Source organism: Schistocerca nitens, chromosome 8 (genome assembly GCF_023898315.1).
Source record: "Schistocerca nitens isolate TAMUIC-IGC-003100 chromosome 8, iqSchNite1.1, whole genome shotgun sequence".
NCBI classification, from domain to species: domain Eukaryota; kingdom Metazoa; phylum Arthropoda; class Insecta; order Orthoptera; family Acrididae; genus Schistocerca; species Schistocerca nitens.
In genome coordinates, this window is record NC_064621.1 from 23,552,601 (window position 1) to 23,565,165 (window position 12,565).

At 47.8% G+C, this 12,565-nt stretch overlaps 25 non-coding genes across 25 annotated transcripts; all 25 read left to right on the top strand.

Moving 5' to 3' along the window:
• Window positions 1–151: 151 nt before the first annotated feature.
• On the top strand, window positions 152–224 carry Trnak-cuu (transfer RNA lysine (anticodon CUU)). Its single transcript has one exon. It is a non-coding gene; the product is annotated as a tRNA-Lys (tRNA).
• Window positions 225–545: 321 nt separating this feature from the next.
• Trnat-agu (transfer RNA threonine (anticodon AGU)) lies at window positions 546–617 on the top strand. Its single transcript has one exon. It is a non-coding gene; the product is annotated as a tRNA-Thr (tRNA).
• Window positions 618–1,156: 539 nt separating this feature from the next.
• On the top strand, window positions 1,157–1,229 carry Trnar-ucg (transfer RNA arginine (anticodon UCG)). Its single transcript has one exon. It is a non-coding gene; the product is annotated as a tRNA-Arg (tRNA).
• Window positions 1,230–1,668: 439 nt separating this feature from the next.
• On the top strand, window positions 1,669–1,741 carry Trnak-cuu (transfer RNA lysine (anticodon CUU)). The gene has a single exon. It is a non-coding gene; the product is annotated as a tRNA-Lys (tRNA).
• Window positions 1,742–2,062: 321 nt separating this feature from the next.
• Window positions 2,063–2,134, top strand: Trnat-agu (transfer RNA threonine (anticodon AGU)). Its single transcript has one exon. It is a non-coding gene; the product is annotated as a tRNA-Thr (tRNA).
• Window positions 2,135–2,673: 539 nt separating this feature from the next.
• Window positions 2,674–2,746, top strand: Trnar-ucg (transfer RNA arginine (anticodon UCG)). The gene has a single exon. It is a non-coding gene; the product is annotated as a tRNA-Arg (tRNA).
• A 439-nt stretch (window positions 2,747–3,185) lies between these two features.
• Trnak-cuu (transfer RNA lysine (anticodon CUU)) lies at window positions 3,186–3,258 on the top strand. Its single transcript has one exon. It is a non-coding gene; the product is annotated as a tRNA-Lys (tRNA).
• A 321-nt stretch (window positions 3,259–3,579) lies between these two features.
• Window positions 3,580–3,651, top strand: Trnat-agu (transfer RNA threonine (anticodon AGU)). Its single transcript has one exon. It is a non-coding gene; the product is annotated as a tRNA-Thr (tRNA).
• A 539-nt stretch (window positions 3,652–4,190) lies between these two features.
• On the top strand, window positions 4,191–4,263 carry Trnar-ucg (transfer RNA arginine (anticodon UCG)). The gene has a single exon. It is a non-coding gene; the product is annotated as a tRNA-Arg (tRNA).
• A 439-nt stretch (window positions 4,264–4,702) lies between these two features.
• On the top strand, window positions 4,703–4,775 carry Trnak-cuu (transfer RNA lysine (anticodon CUU)). Its single transcript has one exon. It is a non-coding gene; the product is annotated as a tRNA-Lys (tRNA).
• Window positions 4,776–5,096: 321 nt separating this feature from the next.
• On the top strand, window positions 5,097–5,168 carry Trnat-agu (transfer RNA threonine (anticodon AGU)). Its single transcript has one exon. It is a non-coding gene; the product is annotated as a tRNA-Thr (tRNA).
• A 539-nt stretch (window positions 5,169–5,707) lies between these two features.
• Window positions 5,708–5,780, top strand: Trnar-ucg (transfer RNA arginine (anticodon UCG)). The gene has a single exon. It is a non-coding gene; the product is annotated as a tRNA-Arg (tRNA).
• Window positions 5,781–6,219: 439 nt separating this feature from the next.
• Window positions 6,220–6,292, top strand: Trnak-cuu (transfer RNA lysine (anticodon CUU)). Its single transcript has one exon. It is a non-coding gene; the product is annotated as a tRNA-Lys (tRNA).
• Window positions 6,293–6,613: 321 nt separating this feature from the next.
• On the top strand, window positions 6,614–6,685 carry Trnat-agu (transfer RNA threonine (anticodon AGU)). Its single transcript has one exon. It is a non-coding gene; the product is annotated as a tRNA-Thr (tRNA).
• Window positions 6,686–7,230: 545 nt separating this feature from the next.
• On the top strand, window positions 7,231–7,303 carry Trnar-ucg (transfer RNA arginine (anticodon UCG)). Its single transcript has one exon. It is a non-coding gene; the product is annotated as a tRNA-Arg (tRNA).
• A 439-nt stretch (window positions 7,304–7,742) lies between these two features.
• Trnak-cuu (transfer RNA lysine (anticodon CUU)) lies at window positions 7,743–7,815 on the top strand. The gene has a single exon. It is a non-coding gene; the product is annotated as a tRNA-Lys (tRNA).
• A 321-nt stretch (window positions 7,816–8,136) lies between these two features.
• Trnat-agu (transfer RNA threonine (anticodon AGU)) lies at window positions 8,137–8,208 on the top strand. Its single transcript has one exon. It is a non-coding gene; the product is annotated as a tRNA-Thr (tRNA).
• Window positions 8,209–8,777: 569 nt separating this feature from the next.
• On the top strand, window positions 8,778–8,850 carry Trnar-ucg (transfer RNA arginine (anticodon UCG)). The gene has a single exon. It is a non-coding gene; the product is annotated as a tRNA-Arg (tRNA).
• A 439-nt stretch (window positions 8,851–9,289) lies between these two features.
• Window positions 9,290–9,362, top strand: Trnak-cuu (transfer RNA lysine (anticodon CUU)). Its single transcript has one exon. It is a non-coding gene; the product is annotated as a tRNA-Lys (tRNA).
• A 321-nt stretch (window positions 9,363–9,683) lies between these two features.
• Trnat-agu (transfer RNA threonine (anticodon AGU)) lies at window positions 9,684–9,755 on the top strand. The gene has a single exon. It is a non-coding gene; the product is annotated as a tRNA-Thr (tRNA).
• A 539-nt stretch (window positions 9,756–10,294) lies between these two features.
• Trnar-ucg (transfer RNA arginine (anticodon UCG)) lies at window positions 10,295–10,367 on the top strand. Its single transcript has one exon. It is a non-coding gene; the product is annotated as a tRNA-Arg (tRNA).
• A 439-nt stretch (window positions 10,368–10,806) lies between these two features.
• On the top strand, window positions 10,807–10,879 carry Trnak-cuu (transfer RNA lysine (anticodon CUU)). Its single transcript has one exon. It is a non-coding gene; the product is annotated as a tRNA-Lys (tRNA).
• A 321-nt stretch (window positions 10,880–11,200) lies between these two features.
• On the top strand, window positions 11,201–11,272 carry Trnat-agu (transfer RNA threonine (anticodon AGU)). Its single transcript has one exon. It is a non-coding gene; the product is annotated as a tRNA-Thr (tRNA).
• A 539-nt stretch (window positions 11,273–11,811) lies between these two features.
• On the top strand, window positions 11,812–11,884 carry Trnar-ucg (transfer RNA arginine (anticodon UCG)). Its single transcript has one exon. It is a non-coding gene; the product is annotated as a tRNA-Arg (tRNA).
• A 439-nt stretch (window positions 11,885–12,323) lies between these two features.
• Trnak-cuu (transfer RNA lysine (anticodon CUU)) lies at window positions 12,324–12,396 on the top strand. The gene has a single exon. It is a non-coding gene; the product is annotated as a tRNA-Lys (tRNA).
• The last annotated feature ends 169 nt before the right edge of the window (window positions 12,397–12,565 follow it).

Below are 12,565 nucleotides of genomic sequence, written 5' to 3' on the forward strand. Positions count from 1 at the left end.
AAGCAGATTTGATGCCTTTCGGAGACAATTTTTCATTGAATAGGATTGTAGCTCATTTGTGGCAGCAGGAAATAAGCTGTAGTCAAAAGGATCTTCCATAGATGGTCGCAGGTCCCATCAGTATTGTATGGCTCGTAAAGCATTGTGTGGAGCCCGGCTAGCTCAGTCGGTAGAGCATGAGACTCTTAATCTCAGGGTCGTGGGTTCGAGCCCCACGCTGGGCGGCGCAAAATTTTGTGTCTACGCGGATGCAACCTGCGCCCCTCTCGTGAGCCTTGCGTAATGAACGTAACGGGTTACGACGATGCCTAGCTTCTTATGAATATCAGAGGAATGGTATTTGAAGCTGAAAGTAACTCTGAAATGAAATAAATGTGTTGTTTTGGAATTTTAGGTGTACATCGATATCGTGTGAGATGTGTAGGAAAGCAGCAGCTGTGGTAGCTAAATGCAAATAATGGTCGCTAATGCGGTGCGTTTCCAGCTGAAGATCTCCGATTCACTAGTCCATAAGAACAAAGTACCCGAAAAGCGCGCTAGGAGGCGCCTCCTTAGCTCAGTGGCAGAGCGCTGGTCTAGTAAACCAGAGGTCGTGAGTTCGATCCTCACAGGAGGCAAATGAATTTTGTAAAAGCCCCTCCCACCGTGGCCCTTTCGAAAAAAGCGGTCAAGGATGAAACAAATTATAAATGGGTGCGGTATTTAAGAAATGCTCTCGCAAATGAATAGTGCGAATGGTGCTATTAAAGTAGGCACCAGAAACTGCTGCTTTTGGGAGTCTCCGGAGAATGCCGACGTGAAATACTTGGTTCTTGTGATGTATTTTCTACCCCTGATAGAGACCCTCGCGGTTGTCGTCGTCGTCGTCGGCGCCGCCGCCGCTTTGGTAATAGCGGCAACTCGCCATTGTATCTCATAGGGTGAGGTACGTTCTACAACCGACTGAGATGGCACTAAGCGATTGAAGCTGATTTGCAAGCTCTTGTTTGATGAGCGTCATAAGGGCTTGAATGTAACTTGCGATGGGACACAGCAAGAAGTAGCGTCGCATTTTTAGTACTGAAATTGGAGAATTGCGTCAAAGATGGTAAATTCATTCCGGGAAGTGCACAAATGGCGATAATGAGGTGTGTTTGGGGAAGCGTATTGCGCCAGTGACCGTGTGGCCTAATGGATAAGGCGTCGGACTTCGGATCCGAAGATTGCAGGTTCGAATCCTGTCACGGTCGAGTTTTTCCAGTTCTGCAAAAGATGCATGCTGTTTTACTGTGTTGTTTGAGTACTACAAAACTAGTTGAAAGTTGCTGCTGTCCGCTTCCTGGCTGCAAACCGGCGTCTACCTGAAGCTCAAGCAAGACAAGGGTGATCTGTAGCGAAATTTTCGGCACAGTGCCGTTCAGGAGAGTTTTTGTTGGAACTACTGCGTCTGATTCAGGGCCCAAGAGCTACGCCACAGGCGTCTGCGCACAGTCGAGCATGTGTGTTGAATAATGGTGCTGATAGCCACGTATCATTTGAAGCAGATTTGATGCCTTTCGGAGACAATTTTTCATTGAATAGGATTGTAGCTCATTTGTGGCAGCAGGAAATAAGCTGTAGTCAAAAGGATCTTCCATAGATGGTCGCAGGTCCCATCAGTATTGTATGGCTCGTAAAGCATTGTGTGGAGCCCGGCTAGCTCAGTCGGTAGAGCATGAGACTCTTAATCTCAGGGTCGTGGGTTCGAGCCCCACGCTGGGCGGCGCAAAATTTTGTGTCTACGCGGATGCAACCTGCGCCCCTCTCGTGAGCCTTGCGTAATGAACGTAACGGGTTACGACGATGCCTAGCTTCTTATGAATATCAGAGGAATGGTATTTGAAGCTGAAAGTAACTCTGAAATGAAATAAATGTGTTGTTTTGGAATTTTAGGTGTACATCGATATCGTGTGAGATGTGTAGGAAAGCAGCAGCTGTGGTAGCTAAATGCAAATAATGGTCGCTAATGCGGTGCGTTTCCAGCTGAAGATCTCCGATTCACTAGTCCATAAGAACAAAGTACCCGAAAAGCGCGCTAGGAGGCGCCTCCTTAGCTCAGTGGCAGAGCGCTGGTCTAGTAAACCAGAGGTCGTGAGTTCGATCCTCACAGGAGGCAAATGAATTTTGTAAAAGCCCCTCCCACCGCGGCCCTTTCGAAAAAAGCGGTCAAGGATGAAACAAATTATAAATGGGTGCGGTATTTAAGAAATGCTCTCGCAAATGAATAGTGCGAATGGTGCTATTAAAGTAGGCACCAGAAACTGCTGCTTTTGGGAGTCTCCGGAGAATGCCGACGTGAAATACTTGGTTCTTGTGATGTATTTTCTACCCCTGATAGAGACCCTCGCGGTTGTCGTCGTCGTCGTCGGCGCCGCCGCCGCTTTGGTAATAGCGGCAACTCGCCATTGTATCTCATAGGGTGAGGTACGTTCTACAACCGACTGAGATGGCACTAAGCGATTGAAGCTGATTTGCAAGCTCTTGTTTGATGAGCGTCATAAGGGCTTGAATGTAACTTGCGATGGGACACAGCAAGAAGTAGCGTCGCATTTTTAGTACTGAAATTGGAGAATTGCGTCAAAGATGGTAAATTCATTCCGGGAAGTGCACAAATGGCGATAATGAGGTGTGTTTGGGGAAGCGTATTGCGCCAGTGACCGTGTGGCCTAATGGATAAGGCGTCGGACTTCGGATCCGAAGATTGCAGGTTCGAATCCTGTCACGGTCGAGTTTTTCCAGTTCTGCAAAAGATGCATGCTGTTTTACTGTGTTGTTTGAGTACTACAAAACTAGTTGAAAGTTGCTGCTGTCCGCTTCCTGGCTGCAAACCGGCGTCTACCTGAAGCTCAAGCAAGACAAGGGTGATCTGTAGCGAAATTTTCGGCACAGTGCCGTTCAGGAGAGTTTTTGTTGGAACTACTGCGTCTGATTCAGGGCCCAAGAGCTACGCCACAGGCGTCTGCGCACAGTCGAGCATGTGTGTTGAATAATGGTGCTGATAGCCACGTATCATTTGAAGCAGATTTGATGCCTTTCGGAGACAATTTTTCATTGAATAGGATTGTAGCTCATTTGTGGCAGCAGGAAATAAGCTGTAGTCAAAAGGATCTTCCATAGATGGTCGCAGGTCCCATCAGTATTGTATGGCTCGTAAAGCATTGTGTGGAGCCCGGCTAGCTCAGTCGGTAGAGCATGAGACTCTTAATCTCAGGGTCGTGGGTTCGAGCCCCACGCTGGGCGGCGCAAAATTTTGTGTCTACGCGGATGCAACCTGCGCCCCTCTCGTGAGCCTTGCGTAATGAACGTAACGGGTTACGACGATGCCTAGCTTCTTATGAATATCAGAGGAATGGTATTTGAAGCTGAAAGTAACTCTGAAATGAAATAAATGTGTTGTTTTGGAATTTTAGGTGTACATCGATATCGTGTGAGATGTGTAGGAAAGCAGCAGCTGTGGTAGCTAAATGCAAATAATGGTCGCTAATGCGGTGCGTTTCCAGCTGAAGATCTCCGATTCACTAGTCCATAAGAACAAAGTACCCGAAAAGCGCGCTAGGAGGCGCCTCCTTAGCTCAGTGGCAGAGCGCTGGTCTAGTAAACCAGAGGTCGTGAGTTCGATCCTCACAGGAGGCAAATGAATTTTGTAAAAGCCCCTCCCACCGTGGCCCTTTCGAAAAAAGCGGTCAAGGATGAAACAAATTATAAATGGGTGCGGTATTTAAGAAATGCTCTCGCAAATGAATAGTGCGAATGGTGCTATTAAAGTAGGCACCAGAAACTGCTGCTTTTGGGAGTCTCCGGAGAATGCCGACGTGAAATACTTGGTTCTTGTGATGTATTTTCTACCCCTGATAGAGACCCTCGCGGTTGTCGTCGTCGTCGTCGGCGCCGCCGCCGCTTTGGTAATAGCGGCAACTCGCCATTGTATCTCATAGGGTGAGGTACGTTCTACAACCGACTGAGATGGCACTAAGCGATTGAAGCTGATTTGCAAGCTCTTGTTTGATGAGCGTCATAAGGGCTTGAATGTAACTTGCGATGGGACACAGCAAGAAGTAGCGTCGCATTTTTAGTACTGAAATTGGAGAATTGCGTCAAAGATGGTAAATTCATTCCGGGAAGTGCACAAATGGCGATAATGAGGTGTGTTTGGGGAAGCGTATTGCGCCAGTGACCGTGTGGCCTAATGGATAAGGCGTCGGACTTCGGATCCGAAGATTGCAGGTTCGAATCCTGTCACGGTCGAGTTTTTCCAGTTCTGCAAAAGATGCATGCTGTTTTACTGTGTTGTTTGAGTACTACAAAACTAGTTGAAAGTTGCTGCTGTCCGCTTCCTGGCTGCAAACCGGCGTCTACCTGAAGCTCAAGCAAGACAAGGGTGATCTGTAGCGAAATTTTCGGCACAGTGCCGTTCAGGAGAGTTTTTGTTGGAACTACTGCGTCTGATTCAGGGCCCAAGAGCTACGCCACAGGCGTCTGCGCACAGTCGAGCATGTGTGTTGAATAATGGTGCTGATAGCCACGTATCATTTGAAGCAGATTTGATGCCTTTCGGAGACAATTTTTCATTGAATAGGATTGTAGCTCATTTGTGGCAGCAGGAAATAAGCTGTAGTCAAAAGGATCTTCCATAGATGGTCGCAGGTCCCATCAGTATTGTATGGCTCGTAAAGCATTGTGTGGAGCCCGGCTAGCTCAGTCGGTAGAGCATGAGACTCTTAATCTCAGGGTCGTGGGTTCGAGCCCCACGCTGGGCGGCGCAAAATTTTGTGTCTACGCGGATGCAACCTGCGCCCCTCTCGTGAGCCTTGCGTAATGAACGTAACGGGTTACGACGATGCCTAGCTTCTTATGAATATCAGAGGAATGGTATTTGAAGCTGAAAGTAACTCTGAAATGAAATAAATGTGTTGTTTTGGAATTTTAGGTGTACATCGATATCGTGTGAGATGTGTAGGAAAGCAGCAGCTGTGGTAGCTAAATGCAAATAATGGTCGCTAATGCGGTGCGTTTCCAGCTGAAGATCTCCGATTCACTAGTCCATAAGAACAAAGTACCCGAAAAGCGCGCTAGGAGGCGCCTCCTTAGCTCAGTGGCAGAGCGCTGGTCTAGTAAACCAGAGGTCGTGAGTTCGATCCTCACAGGAGGCAAATGAATTTTGTAAAAGCCCCTCCCACCGCGGCCCTTTCGAAAAAAGCGGTCAAGGATGAAACAAATTATAAATGGGTGCGGTATTTAAGAAATGCTCTCGCAAATGAATAGTGCGAATGGTGCTATTAAAGTAGGCACCAGAAACTGCTGCTTTTGGGAGTCTCCGGAGAATGCCGACGTGAAATACTTGGTTCTTGTGATGTATTTTCTACCCCTGATAGAGACCCTCGCGGTTGTCGTCGTCGTCGTCGGCGCCGCCGCCGCTTTGGTAATAGCGGCAACTCGCCATTGTATCTCATAGGGTGAGGTACGTTCTACAACCGACTGAGATGGCACTAAGCGATTGAAGCTGATTTGCAAGCTCTTGTTTGATGAGCGTCATAAGGGCTTGAATGTAACTTGCGATGGGACACAGCAAGAAGTAGCGTCGCATTTTTAGTACTGAAATTGGAGAATTGCGTCAAAGATGGTAAATTCATTCCGGGAAGTGCACAAATGGCGATAATGAGGTGTGTTTGGGGAAGCGTATTGCGCCAGTGACCGTGTGGCCTAATGGATAAGGCGTCGGACTTCGGATCCGAAGATTGCAGGTTCGAATCCTGTCACGGTCGAGTTTTTCCAGTTCTGCAAAAGATGCATGCTGTTTTACTGTGTTGTTTGAGTACTACAAAACTAGTTGAAAGTTGCTGCTGTCCGCTTCCTGGCTGCAAACCGGCGTCTACCTGAAGCTCAAGCAAGACAAGGGTGATCTGTAGCGAAATTTTCGGCACAGTGCCGTTCAGGAGAGTTTTTGTTGGAACTACTGCGTCTGATTCAGGGCCCAAGAGCTACGCCACAGGCGTCTGCGCACAGTCGAGCATGTGTGTTGAATAATGGTGCTGATAGCCACGTATCATTTGAAGCAGATTTGATGCCTTTCGGAGACAATTTTTCATTGAATAGGATTGTAGCTCATTTGTGGCAGCAGGAAATAAGCTGTAGTCAAAAGGATCTTCCATAGATGGTCGCAGGTCCCATCAGTATTGTATGGCTCGTAAAGCATTGTGTGGAGCCCGGCTAGCTCAGTCGGTAGAGCATGAGACTCTTAATCTCAGGGTCGTGGGTTCGAGCCCCACGCTGGGCGGCGCAAAATTTTGTGTCTACGCGGATGCAACCTGCGCCCCTCTCGTGAGCCTTGCGTAATGAACGTAACGGGTTACGACGATGCCTAGCTTCTTATGAATATCAGAGGAATGGTATTTGAAGCTGAAAGTAACTCTGAAATGAAATAAATGTGTTGTTTTGGAATTTTAGGTGTACATCGATATCGTGTGAGATGTGTAGGAAAGCAGCAGCTGTGGTAGCTAAATGCAAATAATGGTCGCTAATGCGGTGCGTTTCCAGCTGAAGATCTCCGATTCACTAGTCCATAAGAACAAAGTACCCGAAAAGCGCGCTAGGAGGCGCCTCCTTAGCTCAGTGGCAGAGCGCTGGTCTAGTAAACCAGAGGTCGTGAGTTCGATCCTCACAGGAGGCAAATGAATTTTGTAAAAGCCCCTCCCACCGTGGCCCTTTCGAAAAAAGCGGTCAAGGATGAAACAAATTATAAATGGGTGCGGTATTTAAGAAATGCTCTCGCAAATGAATAGTGCGAATGGTGCTATTAAAGTAGGCACCAGAAACTGCTGCTTTTGGGAGTCTCCGGAGAATGCCGACGTGAAATACTTGGTTCTTGTGATGTATTTTCTACCCCTGATAGAGACCCTCGCGGTTGTCGTCGTCGTCGTCGTCGTCGGCGCCGCCGCCGCTTTGGTAATAGCGGCAACTCGCCATTGTATCTCATAGGGTGAGGTACGTTCTACAACCGACTGAGATGGCACTAAGCGATTGAAGCTGATTTGCAAGCTCTTGTTTGATGAGCGTCATAAGGGCTTGAATGTAACTTGCGATGGGACACAGCAAGAAGTAGCGTCGCATTTTTAGTACTGAAATTGGAGAATTGCGTCAAAGATGGTAAATTCATTCCGGGAAGTGCACAAATGGCGATAATGAGGTGTGTTTGGGGAAGCGTATTGCGCCAGTGACCGTGTGGCCTAATGGATAAGGCGTCGGACTTCGGATCCGAAGATTGCAGGTTCGAATCCTGTCACGGTCGAGTTTTTCCAGTTCTGCAAAAGATGCATGCTGTTTTACTGTGTTGTTTGAGTACTACAAAACTAGTTGAAAGTTGCTGCTGTCCGCTTCCTGGCTGCAAACCGGCGTCTACCTGAAGCTCAAGCAAGACAAGGGTGATCTGTAGCGAAATTTTCGGCACAGTGCCGTTCAGGAGAGTTTTTGTTGGAACTACTGCGTCTGATTCAGGGCCCAAGAGCTACGCCACAGGCGTCTGCGCACAGTCGAGCATGTGTGTTGAATAATGGTGCTGATAGCCACGTATCATTTGAAGCAGATTTGATGCCTTTCGGAGACAATTTTTCATTGAATAGGATTGTAGCTCATTTGTGGCAGCAGGAAATAAGCTGTAGTCAAAAGGATCTTCCATAGATGGTCGCAGGTCCCATCAGTATTGTATGGCTCGTAAAGCATTGTGTGGAGCCCGGCTAGCTCAGTCGGTAGAGCATGAGACTCTTAATCTCAGGGTCGTGGGTTCGAGCCCCACGCTGGGCGGCGCAAAATTTTGTGTCTACGCGGATGCAACCTGCGCCCCTCTCGTGAGCCTTGCGTAATGAACGTAACGGGTTACGACGATGCCTAGCTTCTTATGAATATCAGAGGAATGGTATTTGAAGCTGAAAGTAACTCTGAAATGAAATAAATGTGTTGTTTTGGAATTTTAGGTGTACATCGATATCGTGTGAGATGTGTAGGAAAGCAGCAGCTGTGGTAGCTAAATGCAAATAATGGTCGCTAATGCGGTGCGTTTCCAGCTGAAGATCTCCGATTCACTAGTCCATAAGAACAAAGTACCCGAAAAGCGCGCTAGGAGGCGCCTCCTTAGCTCAGTGGCAGAGCGCTGGTCTAGTAAACCAGAGGTCGTGAGTTCGATCCTCACAGGAGGCAAATGAATTTTGTAAAAGCCCCTCCCACCGTGGCCCTTTCGAAAAAAGCGGTCAAGGATGAAACAAATTATAAATGGGTGCGGTATTTAAGAAATGCTCTCGCAAATGAATAGTGCGAATGGTGCTATTAAAGTAGGCACCAGAAACTGCTGCTTTTGGGAGTCTCCGGAGAATGCCGACGTGAAATACTTGGTTCTTGTGATGTATTTTCTACCCCTGATAGAGACCCTCGCGGTTGTCGTCGTCGTCGTCGTCGTCGTCGTCGTCGTCGTCGTCGTCGTCGGCGCCGCCGCCGCTTTGGTAATAGCGGCAACTCGCCATTGTATCTCATAGGGTGAGGTACGTTCTACAACCGACTGAGATGGCACTAAGCGATTGAAGCTGATTTGCAAGCTCTTGTTTGATGAGCGTCATAAGGGCTTGAATGTAACTTGCGATGGGACACAGCAAGAAGTAGCGTCGCATTTTTAGTACTGAAATTGGAGAATTGCGTCAAAGATGGTAAATTCATTCCGGGAAGTGCACAAATGGCGATAATGAGGTGTGTTTGGGGAAGCGTATTGCGCCAGTGACCGTGTGGCCTAATGGATAAGGCGTCGGACTTCGGATCCGAAGATTGCAGGTTCGAATCCTGTCACGGTCGAGTTTTTCCAGTTCTGCAAAAGATGCATGCTGTTTTACTGTGTTGTTTGAGTACTACAAAACTAGTTGAAAGTTGCTGCTGTCCGCTTCCTGGCTGCAAACCGGCGTCTACCTGAAGCTCAAGCAAGACAAGGGTGATCTGTAGCGAAATTTTCGGCACAGTGCCGTTCAGGAGAGTTTTTGATGGAACTACTGCGTCTGATTCAGGGCCCAAGAGCTACGCCACAGGCGTCTGCGCACAGTCGAGCATGTGTGTTGAATAATGGTGCTGATAGCCACGTATCATTTGAAGCAGATTTGATGCCTTTCGGAGACAATTTTTCATTGAATAGGATTGTAGCTCATTTGTGGCAGCAGGAAATAAGCTGTAGTCAAAAGGATCTTCCATAGATGGTCGCAGGTCCCATCAGTATTGTATGGCTCGTAAAGCATTGTGTGGAGCCCGGCTAGCTCAGTCGGTAGAGCATGAGACTCTTAATCTCAGGGTCGTGGGTTCGAGCCCCACGCTGGGCGGCGCAAAATTTTGTGTCTACGCGGATGCAACCTGCGCCCCTCTCGTGAGCCTTGCGTAATGAACGTAACGGGTTACGACGATGCCTAGCTTCTTATGAATATCAGAGGAATGGTATTTGAAGCTGAAAGTAACTCTGAAATGAAATAAATGTGTTGTTTTGGAATTTTAGGTGTACATCGATATCGTGTGAGATGTGTAGGAAAGCAGCAGCTGTGGTAGCTAAATGCAAATAATGGTCGCTAATGCGGTGCGTTTCCAGCTGAAGATCTCCGATTCACTAGTCCATAAGAACAAAGTACCCGAAAAGCGCGCTAGGAGGCGCCTCCTTAGCTCAGTGGCAGAGCGCTGGTCTAGTAAACCAGAGGTCGTGAGTTCGATCCTCACAGGAGGCAAATGAATTTTGTAAAAGCCCCTCCCACCGTGGCCCTTTCGAAAAAAGCGGTCAAGGATGAAACAAATTATAAATGGGTGCGGTATTTAAGAAATGCTCTCGCAAATGAATAGTGCGAATGGTGCTATTAAAGTAGGCACCAGAAACTGCTGCTTTTGGGAGTCTCCGGAGAATGCCGACGTGAAATACTTGGTTCTTGTGATGTATTTTCTACCCCTGATAGAGACCCTCGCGGTTGTCGTCGTCGTCGTCGGCGCCGCCGCCGCTTTGGTAATAGCGGCAACTCGCCATTGTATCTCATAGGGTGAGGTACGTTCTACAACCGACTGAGATGGCACTAAGCGATTGAAGCTGATTTGCAAGCTCTTGTTTGATGAGCGTCATAAGGGCTTGAATGTAACTTGCGATGGGACACAGCAAGAAGTAGCGTCGCATTTTTAGTACTGAAATTGGAGAATTGCGTCAAAGATGGTAAATTCATTCCGGGAAGTGCACAAATGGCGATAATGAGGTGTGTTTGGGGAAGCGTATTGCGCCAGTGACCGTGTGGCCTAATGGATAAGGCGTCGGACTTCGGATCCGAAGATTGCAGGTTCGAATCCTGTCACGGTCGAGTTTTTCCAGTTCTGCAAAAGATGCATGCTGTTTTACTGTGTTGTTTGAGTACTACAAAACTAGTTGAAAGTTGCTGCTGTCCGCTTCCTGGCTGCAAACCGGCGTCTACCTGAAGCTCAAGCAAGACAAGGGTGATCTGTAGCGAAATTTTCGGCACAGTGCCGTTCAGGAGAGTTTTTGTTGGAACTACTGCGTCTGATTCAGGGCCCAAGAGCTACGCCACAGGCGTCTGCGCACAGTCGAGCATGTGTGTTGAATAATGGTGCTGATAGCCACGTATCATTTGAAGCAGATTTGATGCCTTTCGGAGACAATTTTTCATTGAATAGGATTGTAGCTCATTTGTGGCAGCAGGAAATAAGCTGTAGTCAAAAGGATCTTCCATAGATGGTCGCAGGTCCCATCAGTATTGTATGGCTCGTAAAGCATTGTGTGGAGCCCGGCTAGCTCAGTCGGTAGAGCATGAGACTCTTAATCTCAGGGTCGTGGGTTCGAGCCCCACGCTGGGCGGCGCAAAATTTTGTGTCTACGCGGATGCAACCTGCGCCCCTCTCGTGAGCCTTGCGTAATGAACGTAACGGGTTACGACGATGCCTAGCTTCTTATGAATATCAGAGGAATGGTATTTGAAGCTGAAAGTAACTCTGAAATGAAATAAATGTGTTGTTTTGGAATTTTAGGTGTACATCGATATCGTGTGAGATGTGTAGGAAAGCAGCAGCTGTGGTAGCTAAATGCAAATAATGGTCGCTAATGCGGTGCGTTTCCAGCTGAAGATCTCCGATTCACTAGTCCATAAGAACAAAGTACCCGAAAAGCGCGCTAGGAGGCGCCTCCTTAGCTCAGTGGCAGAGCGCTGGTCTAGTAAACCAGAGGTCGTGAGTTCGATCCTCACAGGAGGCAAATGAATTTTGTAAAAGCCCCTCCCACCGTGGCCCTTTCGAAAAAAGCGGTCAAGGATGAAACAAATTATAAATGGGTGCGGTATTTAAGAAATGCTCTCGCAAATGAATAGTGCGAATGGTGCTATTAAAGTAGGCACCAGAAACTGCTGCTTTTGGGAGTCTCCGGAGAATGCCGACGTGAAATACTTGGTTCTTGTGATGTATTTTCTACCCCTGATAGAGACCCTCGCGGTTGTCGTCGTCGTCGTCGGCGCCGCCGCCGCTTTGGTAATAGCGGCAACTCGCCATTGTATCTCATAGGGTGAGGTACGTTCTACAACCGACTGAGATGGCACTAAGCGATTGAAGCTGATTTGCAAGCTCTTGTTTGATGAGCGTCATAAGGGCTTGAATGTAACTTGCGATGGGACACAGCAAGAAGTAGCGTCGCATTTTTAGTACTGAAATTGGAGAATTGCGTCAAAGATGGTAAATTCATTCCGGGAAGTGCACAAATGGCGATAATGAGGTGTGTTTGGGGAAGCGTATTGCGCCAGTGACCGTGTGGCCTAATGGATAAGGCGTCGGACTTCGGATCCGAAGATTGCAGGTTCGAATCCTGTCACGGTCGAGTTTTTCCAGTTCTGCAAAAGATGCATGCTGTTTTACTGTGTTGTTTGAGTACTACAAAACTAGTTGAAAGTTGCTGCTGTCCGCTTCCTGGCTGCAAACCGGCGTCTACCTGAAGCTCAAGCAAGACAAGGGTGATCTGTAGCGAAATTTTCGGCACAGTGCCGTTCAGGAGAGTTTTTGTTGGAACTACTGCGTCTGATTCAGGGCCCAAGAGCTACGCCACAGGCGTCTGCGCACAGTCGAGCATGTGTGTTGAATAATGGTGCTGATAGCCACGTATCATTTGAAGCAGATTTGATGCCTTTCGGAGACAATTTTTCATTGAATAGGATTGTAGCTCATTTGTGGCAGCAGGAAATAAGCTGTAGTCAAAAGGATCTTCCATAGATGGTCGCAGGTCCCATCAGTATTGTATGGCTCGTAAAGCATTGTGTGGAGCCCGGCTAGCTCAGTCGGTAGAGCATGAGACTCTTAATCTCAGGGTCGTGGGTTCGAGCCCCACGCTGGGCGGCGCAAAATTTTGTGTCTACGCGGATGCAACCTGCGCCCCTCTCGTGAGCCTTGCGTAATGAACGTAACGGGTTACGACGATGCCTAGCTTCTTATGAATATCAGAGGAATGGTATTTGAAGCTGAAAGTAACTCTGAAATGAAATAAATGTGTTGTTTTGGAATTTTA